Below are 15,684 nucleotides of genomic sequence, written 5' to 3' on the forward strand. Positions count from 1 at the left end.
TATACTGGAGTGTGGCATGGTGGGAGTCTACTGGTGACATGCGGGACCTAAAGAGTGGTCGCATGGTATTTGCCTAACTAAATAAAAGTAAATGTTTGCTACTGTTTTTGTTGTATAATAGTGTTTTCTTCCAGACCTAAGCTATAACGTATAACTCCACAGAACTCACCACTGAGCCGGTTACTACTAAGGCATACAGATGAGTGCCCAAGTTATAAGTCAACCAGCTACTAACTCACAAACTCACATACCACCCCAAACATTCCTGTGTTTCTTAATAATCCCAGAGTCTTAAGTGATCTGTGGAGCACTCTGTGGGGGTTCAAATGCTCAGGTCACAGACCCCACAGAGGCATAAGGTCAACTTTCATGAGACCATTGGGGAACACGAGGGAGGGGGGTGCTTGAAAGAATAAAACAAGAATAGGGAGTTGGGGGAGGTCAAGTAGGGGACATAAGAGGGACAGCTAAAAATAAGGGCCACTTGAGGGGAGGTATGTGAACCTAATACAATAGAAGATTCTTAAAATATACTCATACATGAAAGAAATCCAAACTGGAATCACCAAATAATGGGTAAGACAAAGCCCCAGCCAGACATCTCTTACCACCAAATGAAACCTCCTCCAGTGCTGGGAACGGGTTACATCTGGTCGACTTGTTGGCCAGAGACGCCCCATGGAATGCTAAAACAAGCCAGGCTATTGCCAAGGTTATTGGTTGCTCCCCACAAGCTGACGGTAAGGCCTTATTGCTGAAGATAACACCTACATAAATCACTGAACATGGAGAAGCCCAGTTGGTGCTCACAAGAGCCTTCACTCCTCCTGACTAGACTAGTGTTCAGGGTCCTGGAAGGCACTCTGCAAGCCACCAAAGGAGAAAGGTAAAGACCAACCCAGTTATAATCCCTGCAGTCTACAATGATGGCCTGCCTGTAAAATACGCTGCTGCAGTAGTGGTACAGATGTTGTGGGAGTAACCAACCACTGCCCAACTGGAATTAAGGTTCACTCCATGAGATGAAACCCATGCCTGACACTGCTCAGGTGGCCAAGAACCTGAGACTAGACAGGTCACAGACCTAAGGGAAAACCAAACACAACTGTTCTGCTAAAGGAATGCAGCAATAAAATGACTCCTAAGGACATCGGCTCTACTCATAGGTCGGTGTCTTGCTCAGCCAGCATCAGAGGAGCTTCCTCCTGCAGTAGACGGAAACAGACACAGAGACCCACACCTGGACAATGTGCAGGAAGTAAGAGACCTTGGAACACTCAGTCCTAAAGGTGACACTGCCATCCAATCCCTCCCCTCAGGTCTCAGGGAGCTATGTGGAAGAGGAGGCAGAAAGATTGTAAGAGCCAGTGGGGCTAGAAGACAAGAAAACAAGGCCTTCTAGACACAAGAGGACTGACACACATATGAACTCACAGAGACTGGGTCAGCAGGCACAGGTCTAAACCAGACGGGGTCCCAGACCTGAGAGAGGAAGAAGACGCACGTCCTCATCCCTAACCCAGAAGCCACCTCCAGTTGATAACCACCTGCAAGTGAAAACTTAGTTTTCTCCGACAGAGTCTCAGTGGGCATACAAATCACACTTGAGGGCAGGCCCCAGGCTCAGCAGTAGGTGCCCAACACAAAACAAAATCAATGGTATCTTTGGAGGCTTTTTGTCTCACAGTACTTTGGGCATTCTTTTTTTTAACTTTAAAGAGCTTTTGCTTATATATTATGGTTTCCAATTTTGTTTTTACGGGTTTTTCTGGACGTGTGAATGTGTGTGTCTCAGCATCGGTGTGTTTCTTGTGCTTTTCCATTGGCTCCCCTCCCCTGCCCCCATTTGTTTTGTCCTATTCTGGACTGTTCTTATCTTATCCTCATTATTATTATTAATATATTTTAGATGTCTAGTTGTATTTTAATGAGAAAGAAAAAGAAAGGGGTGGATTTGGGTGGGTTGGGAAGTGGAGAGGATCTGGGAGGAGCTGCAGAGGAGAAACGATAATCAGAATACACTGGATGAAAAACAGTATATTTTTAATAAAACATTTTTCAAAAATAAATCAGATGTCACGCATGGCTCTGATACCACTTCTCCTATTTCTCCACCTCCACTAACATCTCTAGGGTTCATATTTAAATGAGAAGACTGATCTGGACATCCTGAGATCTTCTTTCACTCTTTCCCTAACAATCTGGCTTCTGAGAGAGAATGTAACGCTCCAGTGGCATGAACAATGTCAGGATAGTGCCAAGGTTATTAACATAAAACACAACCTACATCTCATAATTAGCTCTGTGTGCAGGATCAGTTCTTATCACAGGAAATATTGGGAGCCAGAACCCACAGACAAGGGGAGAGTGAAGCCCCAGGACTGGAATGTAAGCCTACTTGGTCCTATTCTGAACCCGGGGAGGGGCCCCAAAGCATTTTATAGACCAATCTGAAACCCAGGGTCCCAGGGTCCCAGGGTCCCAGGTGTCCAGCAGTTGGTGGATAAGGTGAGTAGGCTGATGGGCAGATAAGAATGACTGTCAACAAATAAAGCAGAAATCGTCCAACTAATGAGATGCCTGGATTTTAAGTCAGGCGAGAACTCCATGGTAAAGAGTTCAAGCATACCAGTGGCTACTTCAGTAGGGTTTTATGTGTGTGTGTGTGTGTGTGTGTGTGTTTGGAGAAAGAGAGGGAGGGAGGGAGAGAGAGAGAGAGGAGAGGAGAGGAGAGGAGAGGAGAGGAGAGGAGGAGGAGAGACATGGGGGCGGAGAGAGAGATCTTTGGGAAACATTTACTGTGGCATGAGACACTACTGACTTTATTTACAGATGAGTTCCTCATGCTTAGATCCATTTGCTTTCACAAAAACCCCTTGGAGGGGAATAATTCAGTGAGTGTAATACCTCCATTAAATAGGAATTGATTTCAAAATATGCTTTTCAAAGTTTTGACAAAAGCAATTTTCTGATTTTCTTTATGTACCACCAAAGGCAAACACTGTTGTGTTGACAATGTAATAAATGAGTTGTCAAATAAGATATTAAACATTTATGGATTTAATTTTTAATAAAGGCTTTTAAACATACCCCAAAATATCCATCAGTGTTTGACATGAGGAGCGGCATTTTGGTAAATTCAATCCCCCACTACAACTGAACTCGGCACACGATATTTATGGTTTTCTTCGACACAAGGTGCTATTCCTTACGGGATGGTAAATAGCTGCAGCACAGGCATTTAGAAGGCACAAAATGGTCGCACATGTCATGTATTATTTTGCTAGGATATGAGGAATGGACACACTGCCTTTGTCATTTCTATTCCATGCCTAGGAAATCACAGAGACTTTAGCTCCTAACAGACTCTGAAAGGGACTCTATCTGATGCAACAGCACGACGGTTGATTTCATGTGTCAGCCTCAAAGACAACTGTGTGCTGCAGCACTCATTTAGACATATAAATTACAGCTTGCTTAAGCCTGGAAAGAAAAAAGATGAAATTTGGTAGCGGTTATCCCTAGGGTGCAGGATTACAGGTAATTGCTTTCTTCTCTATATTTTGCTGTCCAAACTTTCTATAATGAGTGTGTATTATTTTAACAATTTGAAAAAAAAAGACTTTTCTAAGTCTCATATATTATTAAAAACAAGCTCACACAGTAAACAGTGAAAAGGCTTTGGAATCAAACACACTTGGGTCCAAACCCCAGCTTGGAACCTCTGACCTGGATGCCCTTTGAGTAGGTCCTCAGCAGCTCAAGTCCTGCACATATCAGTACAGTGAGAACAGTATGTGTGTCTTGGGGGACGCGTGGAAGATACTTAGAACCTCCTGACAACAAACAAGTAATCAATACGCTGGTGTTTTTAAACCGACGCCTTGGGCCAATTGTTTATAAAAAGGCTGTGAATTAGACCAGGTGATTTTCAGAAATCCTCTAACCCACAAGAAGAGAAAGCAGCTTCAACTCCTCACTACCCCGTGTTCCTTCCCATTACAACTAGATTCCTGTAGGCCAGGACTCTGCGGTCCACTGAAGCAGCCCCAAGACCTCTGACTGGGAGAAGCTTCTGTCTGCACTGGGTGGCAGTTGATGCCGGGACTCGGACCTGGGCAAAGTGCAGAGAATAACCAACATCTCCATCATAACTCCATCATCCCCTCCGAGGCTCAGAGAACACGGTGGGAGAGGTGAGAAGAATGTAAGTGCCGGAAGACAGGGAGGAATGCTGGGACACCTCATCTCCTGGACAGGATACGGCTCTTGCAGCCATGAACCCTAAGGGGCAGTGGCTACCTGAATAAGGCCTTCTCAAGCCTGCAGCATCAACACTCATCGTGGATTGGGGGGAGCTCAGGAGGCCCTACTCTTTTTTTCCCCCAAGACAGAGTTTCTCTGTGTAGCTTTGGAGCCTGTCCTGGATCTCGCTCTGTAGACCAGGCTGGCCTCGAACTCACAGAGATCCGCCTGCCTCTGCCTCCAAGTGCTGGGATTAAAGGTGTGTGCCACCGCCGCCCGACGAGGCCCTACTCTTTCTTAAGGCGGTACACGCAGTTCATGGTTGCTGGAATGCAGGGGTTCTATTTCTTGGCTGTGCCACCTTTGGTAAGTCACCCTTGCTCAAGTGAAAACCAAACCACAAGCAACCCTAATTAAACTCCATGGGGCACACACAATTAGACGTGGACGTAGGAAGATTTATCAGCAGGAAAAGATTTGTGGGAGGGAGGGAGAGAAAAAGTAATGGTGAAGAGAATATAATCAAAGTACATTCTGTACATGTATGAAACTGTGAAGAATTCAATTTTAAAAGTCAAACCACCAACAACACAGAAGTCCTCAGATTGGGACAGGAGTTGGAGAAAGGTAGAAAAAGAAATCACAGTTATTGCAATCCAAATCTTCACTTTGTATGTTCTTACAACTAATGTTGTATGAGCAAAATGAAATAGGAGACTTCTTAAATGAGAGGGAAGAAACAATACTGTAGTCCTCCGCCACTCTTTTTAAATTATGATGCTACTAGCATCCTATCCATCAGAAGACAGGTCGGTCAGCCAGGCTTGTGATAAAATACATAAACTCAACAACATGCGGTGGCTGGGCTATGCTGCCCTTGGATGTCTGCTCCTAATGACTACAGCAAGAAACACTGATTCGACTGGCTTTAATAGCCAGCCAGGCATTCGTTGACAGGTGGAAATGAAAACTATCTAAACTGTGAAGATCCTAACACAAAGGTCAAGTCTTATTCTGGCGCACCCTAACGGGCTTCCCAAAGTCTTCCGCTACATTGGAATTGTGTATTATGGATGCTTCCTGAGTCACGGTCAAAAGGAAAAAGGATTTTCATCATAATGGGATTCGCTACATTAATGCATATTGGTAGAGCTTTCTGTAGTATAATTTACTGTAGAGAGTACAGCAGGGAAAGAGAAGGTACAAATCTGACCTCCTCCTTTCTCAGCTCAGTCACTCTGCGCTCTAGGAAAGTGAGCTCGCTTCTTCTCCAGCTCCTGCTCTCTCGCTGTTCGGCCCTAGTGCGGTGCAGACACTCGGGAAATAGTTGCTGAAGAAATGAACGGGATGCTGCTCTGGCACCAAAGCAAAAGAAGGAATTTCATGATAGTTTCCTGTGCGGAAAGAAAAATAAAACCCACAAACTGATTCCAAGTAAGAACAGCAAGCAGGTTGAGGCACCACCAAGCATGCTCAGGAAATCCTGGGCCCAGTGGGCCTTGGGCCAGTCAACTCACCTGGGTCAAAGAGATTCGTTGAAAATATCTAGTATAGCCAGGCGGTGGTGGTGCATGCCTTTAATCCCAGCACTCGGGAGGCAGAGGCAGGTGGATCTCTGTGAGTTCGAGGCCAGCCTGGTCTACAGAGTGAGATCCAGGGCAGGCACCAAAACTACACAGAGAAACCCTGTCTCAAAAAAAAAAAAAAAAAAAAATCTAGTATATGGCTCTCACCCTGGAGGGACCCCACAGATGCCGTTCAACCATTAATTACCCGTAGACATCTTCATAAACATACCGCCACATAGAACAATCAATCAAGGGTAGTGAACGAACAAATCCTATCCTCCCAGCCACGCTGGTCCTCAAAAAGATAAAGGCAGTTAGAGAGTTAGAGGGGGAAGGGAGGTTTCTGAGCCGACCTAAGTAGGAAGAAGGGCAGGCTCGAGAGTTCACACAGGCCTGCCTTTCCTGGTGCCTAAGTTCCGAACTTCTCAGTCTCTTTCCTGCTCTCCAGCAGCAAGATGATTTGAATACTCAAAGTCCCCTACAATTTTCTACAATGCCATCTTACCAGAATATTTTTCTATTTTTTTGGGGGGGAGGGTCTTTTCCTTTGAGCCTTTTTATTGAAAGCTGAAATGTGTATCAAATACGTCAGCTTTGCTTCTATTTCAGGACAGCATACTAGACCCAAATGTCTACTTTTTAAATTGGAGGTGGAGCCTTGACTATGTAGCCCGGGCAGGCCTGGAACTTCCTATACAGCCCTGGCTAGTTTCCAACGCATGAGTGATCTTACTGCTTCTGCCTCCTGGGTGCTGGGATTATAAGCATGTGTCCACACACCCAGCTTAAATGTCCACTTTTACAAAGGACTTTAATGTGTTCCCCAAACTACAGTTTAATGTCACTGGGCCCCCTTATTTCTCAGAAGAATGTGCCTCAGGAATGTGTGAGGGATTCTAAGCTAGGCAACTGGGGCTTTTAGAACGAGAAAAGGCCTGTGCCACTATCATCCAATAAGGTAGCAAAGCGTCAGAAAGGTCTGGAGGGTTAGCCCTAGGAAAGGTACCTGTTGCATACATCTTTACAAACATACCCACTGTTCATCTGAAAATATTTCACACTGGCTCCTCCTCAAGGGAGATGACCAGTGACCATGAACTAATAACTAAGAAAACAAAGCATGAAAGAACGTCTGAGTTAGCCAAACGGTTTGTTCGATATATTTGATCTTCCAAATGATCTGTGACTTTAATCCCCATTACCTTCACTGGAGAGCTGAGGGCCTGGAGCCCATGCAAGGATAGCTCTTTGTCCAGGAGACTAAGCGACAGGTCCAATCTTCAGAAAGAACTAAAGTGTAAGCGGCTGGGTCCTTCCCACCTACAACACCACCATGGGGGTGGGCAACACTATCAACAGTTCAAGCTGGTAGAGAAGTTCTGTCAGGATCCAAAACCTTCCTGACCACTGAGCCTCTGGAGACAATGCTTCAAGAATGAAAGTGACCGGAGGAAACAGGACAATCCTAAGACAAAAATACGTAAGCTCGAGAGATGGAAGACCTCGAGCATTCAAAACCCAAAGCCAGCTGTCCCGACTAGACGGTAATGGGCTACAAACTGCGCAGCAAAGCATCGCGTAGATATGAAAGATTTACAGACAGGGGTTCTTTCTTCATCATTTTTCAGTCGGGACTGGAATCTACGGAATGACAAGCCAGGATGGCCCATTAAAAGGTGACTTCAATTGCCCCTTTGTTGTGAGGAGCTGTGTGGGGTGCTGGCTGGCAATACCTGGGCCTTCTTCATCATATAATTATACCCTCTTCCTACAAGATCGTCTGCCACACTGCATACCATGAGTCACATCTGAGAGCTGCCAAGATAAATGTTCCAAAAGCTGACTTTTTAAAGACGACCTGCCAGCTCACCAAATAGTTCCTTGGCGGGGGCGGGGGTTACCCCAATATACATCAAGTTCTCCTTGTATACGTACCATTGCCCACAGTGGTACCACTTCTCCTTCTGGGTGTACCATCTTATGGCCAAGACTAAAGACTTTTCTTTCAATACCAAGCAAGCAAGTAGAGAAATGTGCAATTTCTTTTGACAGTATCAGGTTTATTTTGAGTGTTCTTGCTGCTTAATTCCTAAGCTGATTTATGGGAAACACTCTTGATTCCTGGGGAGATAAGTGATTCTGGCCTGGTCCACACAACCGAAACAAAGAAGGGTTTTGTCGTATTGACTAAATAGATGTCTTCTTTCCGTGCGCTCTGTTTTCATGCAGTAATCATATCGATGCTGCTTCCCCTTGACTTAGCGCCTCATTTTAATGAGGCTCGATTCCAAGACATATAAGAACATCCGCACACAAGAGGAACTATGCGGAGCAAGCCAAGAGTTCCAGCCAAGTGTCCTATCTTTTACGTGGCACCCAGTGACATTTTGTAGAAAGCACAATAGTGACTATTCATTCTGCTGGCCTCAAAGTGACAGGCAGGAGTGCATGCCAGAATGGAAAAGCCTTGAGCTTTGGAACCAGGCAGCTGCCTGGACCTCCACCTCCACTATCTGGGACCTCAGGCAAGCGACTTATCTGCCCTCAGACTTTCCTCCTCTGGAAATTGGGGGTGACAGACCTACCTCAAGGGGCTGTGCAACAGTGAACCCTGCCACAAAGAACACAGAGCATATGATCTGGCACGTTGGCAAACATTAAAGAATTCTTAAATCTTTTATCTTTCCATAAAAATGCCACTGGTAGTTCATTTTGAATCTGTTGCCTATGCACATAAAATAATGTATAGGATATCAACCGTGGTTATTTTCAGGATGGCAAAGAATTAGAAACGAGCTAGCTATAGGGAAAAGATAACATCCAAGTATATTCATATATTGAAATTTATGCAGTCATTCTAAGTGTTTTCAAATATTTTCTAACAGGGAAATTTTGACCCTAGAATTTAAGTGAAGAAAGCAAGAAAAAGAACTCATGTAAAAATTATAGCTCAAATGTGCACAGCACAGGCTGTGAACCAAACACCACACTCCTATTAATACTGGCAATAACTATGCACTATGACTAGCCCATTCCATAGACGTATAAATGGAGATTTAGAGAGTTCGGGAATTACAGTCACTACATAATAATAAGCAGACAAGCTAGGACTAGAATCTACTGGTGTTTGAACTGAAACCCTTGAAGGGTGAGGTTGCTAGGGGCTGAGCCCAGGAACCCCCGAGTCACACCCTGAGGATCCAAAGCACCTTTAAGCACTGTTCTACGCTGGCTGTTCTACGCTGGTTCTTCAATAGCACTAACTTTCTGTGTCCACCATGGGACTTGTTTAGAGCACACGCACCCCATGCACTCTCACGACCCGCCCCCCAATGTGTATCTGGAAGGAGAGCACACCAAACTTCAGCAGTGACAACCTCCAGGTGGCAAAAGTTTAGCTATATTTTTAACATGTTCGTGTCCACTTCTGTATCATCTAAAGCTAATGAATATGCCTACTTCCCCAATGTTTTTCAAATGATAAAATGTGTGGGAATGCTTCAAAAATATCAACTCTAACACAAATACTACTTACTCTATTAACAGGGCAACAGTTTGTGCCTCGACTACATGGATTTGAGTTTCTTATCACTAGTAACCTTTTACTCCTTGTACATTGACTTCAAGGCAAAAAAAAAAGCATATAAAAAGTATTTTGTATATAAGTGCTATAAAAAAACAGTAAAGAAACACTGTGTGTCACTGGAAAGATTTGACATTAATCTAACAAGTCCGAGTATTTTTGCAAAAGAAAAAAAAGACTTTGCAAGTAAGACAGAATAATCTGCTTGGAGACAACACATCCGTAGTCGACGTCAGGCCATCAACACGTTCTCTAGCTAGTCATGTACGACACTGCCATGAAGCGTGTCTGCAGGTGCCAACTTACTGTTTGGACATGCCTCCGCCCGACACCACCTCTCCTAGGAGGTGCGAACGTCACAACATGTTGGAGTGACACCTGAGAAGTAATTTCCCGTCACTTCGACGATTTGTTAAGAACAGGAGTCTGTAAAGATGAGCTGAATGATGTGCTAAAAAGCAATTTTCAGTCATTTTTTTTTTCCACAAGAAAAAAGTCATGTGGCTTAAAACTAATTCTAAATTAATCGTGTTTCATTCACAAAAGGGCTTCTATACGTGTAATAAACAGGCCACCAGTGAGGGCACTAGAGAACTGGGCTAAAACTCTGCCCTGCCATACCCTCTGTGACAACCAAATAGGTGTGACATCACCGCTCTTGTCTTTCTTTTAAAAATCTAGCAAAATTCTCCTGCTGAAGTCTCTCGTAGAAATAAACACTCAGCTGTCTAGGGCGGGGGTGGGGTGGGGGTGACTCAGCGACAGGGTGCTTGCCTAGGAAACGGGAAGCCCTGGTTCCATCCCCAGAACTGTAAAAAGCCCAAACCAAACCACAAACTCAAGCATGTACTTGATACGTTCATGAAAGATCACCAACAAACTGAATTAAAGCTGGAGTTCAAAACTGTCTTGATAGTGAGGGGAAAAAGTAACTTGACATAAACAAAAACTAAGACAGATGTGGAGTCCTCTGAATAAACCCTATGAATGCAGAACTGACGGCTGGAGCAGAGGAGGGCTCCCAGCAATGTTAAGAAAAAGACCTGGAAGGTTTGCGTGCCTTCGTATAGGATCTAGGGATACACTGGCCTTGGCCCTCATGATTCTTGACCTGGTTACTAAAGATCACCTACGGTCAAGTCAAGGAGTCAAGTGGTTCCCCTGTACTTTCTGCCACTCAGAATCCAGGGCCTGGGGTGATGAACGGGAGAGGCCTCCTCTTAGAAGAAACAGACAGCATGGTGGAGGAGAGTCAGCAGGATGACCGTGTCACCTAAGAGGAGAAGAGTCTACATGGCACGCACAAGAGCTCCCGGAGGATGCCAGCCTACTTCGTGTCCTGGCAAAGGTCAACCAGGCATGTGCCGGAGGAAGGCCGCAATGCACTGTGCAGCGGGGGTTTTAGGAGAGTTTCGTTCACTTGTGCTTAACAGTGAATACCCGTGTGCTCACCGTAAGACAAGGCCCAACACTACACACGCTTCAGACCCAGGAACGTTGCACACGGCTGCCATTGGTGTTGCCTGGCACTGTGAGTATGTCAAGTCCCCATTCCTAGATGGCTTCAAACAGCAGGAGGGCTACTGTGGAAGGGATTCCTGCGTTCGGTGGGACACTGGACCACAGTATCCATAATCTCTTCCCAATTTCTTCTTGGAGACTTTCATGTGGGTACTACGAGTACGTTTTATGTAAGCATTATCTAAACATGCCCACCTTAACCAATGAGAAAACAAAAACAAACAAACAAACAAAAAAACTCAACTTGAAATGCAATCCAGAAGAGCCCAGAAGGTGAAACTCTATCAATGTTTGGAAATTATGAATTAGTGTTGCCATGGAAAACTGAGTTGATATCACCCACCATAACCGAAGCAGTTCTTGCTCATGAACTATTAGGACAAAAAATGTGTTTATATATTCAATGCCACAGACGAGCATTAAATAATATATTTTAAAAGACTGTAGCTAAGCAAGATGGTACATGACTTTAATCCCAGCAAGGAGGCAGAGGCTGGCTGATCTCTGTGAGTTTGAGGCCACTCTGGCCCACCTAGCAAGTTTCAGGCCAGCCATGGATACACAGTGAGACCCTGTCTATATAAGGTTCTGGTGTATACAGAAAGGCAACCAACCGCATCAGAAGTGTGGAGGCCTGTTGGGGAATATTAGCTAAAGACATATTACATTCTTTTGTGCAGTGGAATATTTGTTTAATGATGCAAAGATATGTTGCATTCTTTTATGTTGCATTTGTTTAACTCTGTGAAGCTGTGTTATTTTGCCTGCCTCAAACACCTGATTGGTCTAATAAAGAGCTGAATAGCCAATAGCGAGGCAGGAGAAAGGATGGGAGGTGCTGGCATGCAGAGAGAAGAAAGAGAAGGAGGAGGAGCAAGAAAAGGAGAAGAGGATGCCGGGAGCCAGCCTCCAGTCACAAAGCCAGACACGAAATAAGAAAGAAAAGATATATAGAAATAGAGAACAGTAAAAGCCCAGAGCCAAAAGGTAGATGGGATAACTTAAGTTAAGAAAAGCTGGCTAGAAATAAGCCAGGCTAAGGCCAGGCATTCATAAGAAAAAAATAAGTCTCCATGTGGTTATTTGGGAGCTGCATGGTGGGCCCCCAAAGAGCAAAGAGTGAGAAAAAAAAAAAAAAAAAAAAAAAAAAAAACAACTACGGAGTCCAGAAACACGTTACTAAATCCAGTCCCTACTCAGATCTCATCAGAGATTCTAAAGGACAAAGACCTGGAGCGGGAAGGGCAGTGGTAACGCTTCCCAGTCTCCCTTTGAGTACCAGGCTCCCCACACTCACAGCTGTCTATCACACATGCAACACACCTGCTCAGCCTCACTCTTGTTTCTGGAATGTCAGCGAGAGGGCTCCCTTGGTCAGGTGCAGAAGTCAGCCCACATGCACAGGAGGAGCAAGACTGCCTCTAATCAAAATCCATCTTCTTTGATGTTCTGAAGCTTTTCTCTCCCTGCAAGCAACAAAGCTCCCAACAAAAGCACTTCCCCAACACCCGCAGTTAAGCAAAGAATGGTTCCAACCACATGAGTATAAAGAACTCTCCCTGGCATCTAATTTGTACACGAAGCTTCCTTTTCAGGGTATTTCAGTGACTTCCTTTGTTTGTAATTTATCAGCAAAGGAAAAAACCACGGGTTTATTTTGACGGCAGTGCACCTGACTATTCCAGGATTCAAAAGCCTGTTTTTCTTACTGTCACGCTATCCTGGCAGAGGATGTAAACAGCCCCCCCCACCCATGACTTCATGCTGCACCCCCAATTCCAGACGAGAATTTTCACAAATGCAAACTATTATACAGGATTGGACGTAACTACAATGTGAAGGCAGCTGCCTTCTGGTTCTTTCTTCACCAATGAATGGGCAGATTTGGGCTCCTTGGTCTGGATTTTTATTCTCTTTTATCAGCCTCAGAGAAGGGCTGTAAAATTGTTCAGGCCAAGGAGTATAAGTCTAGTAACCCTAAGTCACCACTCCCACAGCAGTTGAGTTTGAGGCCCTGTGACTTTATAGTGCCTTTTTTAGTCATAAGGAAATCATAACATAATGGTAGATATTGCCAATTTTGCTTCTCGCATGACAGAAGATTAAACACTTCGATCCAACTCATACAAGCCAGCCCAATCAGGCATCAAAACCGGGACTTCCAAATGCCCAATGGGGGCTTCTTTTGCCTTGAAAACACACTGACCTTAGGAAGGATAGAGTTTATATTGTGGATTTTTCCATGTGTTAACAAAAGGAGACTACTGATCTCTGGAGTGCCCTTTTAGGAGTATGGATTCTGAAATCACACAACAAAGGCAGCCACCTTTCTTCCCCGCCCCACCTTCCACCTGGAGACAAACACAGAGCCGCATCACTTGTGAAAGTGAATGCTATACTCCACTTCCCCTCCGCTTTCCAGTCATACACATGGTACAGACGGGACCTGGAAATCAGCGGAGGGGCCACCTGCAAGGCCGTCTCTTGCCAGGCATCTGGAACTAGGGGAGAGTCAATGGTACAGAGTATCAACATTGTTTTGTCTCCCAAAGGTCCTGGGTGTGGCATATTGGGAAGTGAGGCCTTCTGGGAGGTCCTGAGGCCACTAGGAACATAGTCTTGGAAGGGATTGTAGGGCTTTTGTCTCCTCTGGCTTCCTGTTTTAAGATATATTCCCTTGCTCATACCCACGTGCACTCAGCCATCCTTTCCTGGACCCCTGCCAGTGCCAGAGTTGTGTTCTTTGAACTTTCAGCCTCCAAAGCTGTGAGCTGAATAAACCTTCAGTGTGCCTCCTTAATTTTGTTATAACCACAACTGGGGGGGGGGGGGGGGCGGGGAGAGGATGAACTAATGCAGGCAGCAAGCAAGGAAGGTATTCAATTCTACAAATCATCATTAAAAGTTTTGAATATTACTAGTAGATGTCAGTATCGAAAGAACTGAGGGGGAGAGGCCAAACATGATGACGGAGACCCAGCTCTAGAGGCTGCAGCTCACAGCCAACACTGCTGTCCCCGCAAGGTGTGAAGAGAGACAACAGGACCTGAATTCAGTCCAGATGATCTGGGATTCTCCCTCAAGAACTCAAAGCAGGACTCGCGCATTTGAGAGGCGAAGTAGAACTTGGCACACGGAGTGAAAACCTGACCGCTCAAGAACAAGGCTGAGCTATGATTTCCTGACCAAAATGTATCCTCCACTGGATGGCGACTCAGTAAGGGACAGAAGCTGGGGAGTGGGTTCCCTCTGCAAAAGTCTCAGGCTGGTCCCAGAGCCTGTAAACAAATAACCTCACTGGGGTGCTCACAACCCCTCTCGGCCCACTTTCGGTAGATGTGTGGCTTCCAAATTTTTATTTTTAGCACAGGAATGTGTCCTCTTAACAAGATCTGTTACAGATGTTCACTACGTAATGCAAAACAAAACAGCTGCTCACAGAGAAATCAAGGCAGGAAGAGGTTTTTTTCAGAACTGTAGGGCTCAACAGAACACAGCACGCAAATCCCCTCTCCAGGAGGCACCTAGTCACATTGCCTATTCCAGACTGTCCCGGGAATCTGGTCTTCGGAAATTTTTCTCTTCATCATCTTGGTTTCTTCCATCCTGTCCTCCTGGAGGGTTTCCTTCCTCTTGCTCCAACCTGACGAGGATTCCCATTGTTTTTTCCACTGTGAAGGCATGAAGCTTGGTATCTCTTAGGAAGCAGCGCACTGTCTGCAGGGTCTCCCTGACGGCCCATGTACTCTTCTCCCAAAGTTTTTGGGGCCAACTGAGGCACAGAAGCCTTCCCTCAGCACCTGGCATAGGTTCTACAAAGCACTTACCAATTTTGGGCACAGTGACTGCATAAATGCACACTATTGACTCTAAACCCCTTGATTCAAGAACTGGCTCAGGATCTTAAGAGCTAAAGAGCCGGGAAGCTATGACTTAACCCATCAGGAAGCACTAAGTGGGGTAACGGGTCACACAGACCTGGACCTCAGCATCTCTCCTGGTACCTCAAGCAGGAGGCTTCCAGGAGTGTGCTTTCCCTTTCCCTTTGTGTCTATCTCAAGCACCTCCATCCCTGCACACACACCACAGGACTCCTGCTCCTCATAGGAAGTGGGGAGGCCTGGGAGAGAGAGCTGCATCTGCTTTCCAGGCTCTGCACACAGTATATAAGACTCTGGGCCATGGTGTTCAGAATCTGTCTCTCGGATTCTGAATCTTATCTAAAGCACTTTATACCTCTGGATTTGAGAAACTGAACAACTGTTGCGTCTCTGTACTATGGAGCTGACCTGATCATTCCAAAGGCTCATGGGTTTAGCTTGTCTCAGGCACACTTCCTAGGAAGGCAGAGATATTCTGTAGCGATGTCGTCTTATAAAATTACAGTGCAACCCACACAGGCAATTTCAAATTTTCTAGTAGCTAGGTTAAAACCATATGAAGTTAGTTTTAATAACCTGTTTTATTTAGCTGATTATATACATAATATTCCTATCTCAATACGTAGCCAAAATTATACTAGTGAGGGGTTCAGGAGATGGTTCACTCAGTACAGTGCTTGCTGCTGTACAAGCGTGAGACACTGACATCAATCTCCATGTCCACGTGAAAAAGCCAGGCACAGAAATGTAGACAGAAACGTAATCCCAGAGCCAGGGAAGCAGGGACCCGAGGATCATCCACCCAGTACAGCTCGGTCAGCAAGCTGTAGGGTTTAGTGAGAGATCCTGTCTCAAAAAAATAAGGTGAAGGATATCTGAGGAAGCC

The 15,684-nt window shown here is 45.2% G+C and overlaps 1 protein-coding gene across 5 annotated transcripts in view; it reads right to left on the bottom strand.

Annotated features, from left to right (window-relative positions):
• The window catches only part of Spats2l (spermatogenesis associated serine rich 2 like), a 167,798-nt gene that overhangs the window by 143,140 nt on the left and 8,974 nt on the right, over nt 1-15,684 (bottom strand). The gene's annotated exons all lie outside the window — the stretch shown is intronic.

Source organism: Peromyscus eremicus, chromosome 13 (genome assembly GCF_949786415.1).
Source record: "Peromyscus eremicus chromosome 13, PerEre_H2_v1, whole genome shotgun sequence".
Taxonomy (NCBI): Eukaryota; Metazoa; Chordata; class Mammalia; order Rodentia; family Cricetidae; genus Peromyscus; species Peromyscus eremicus.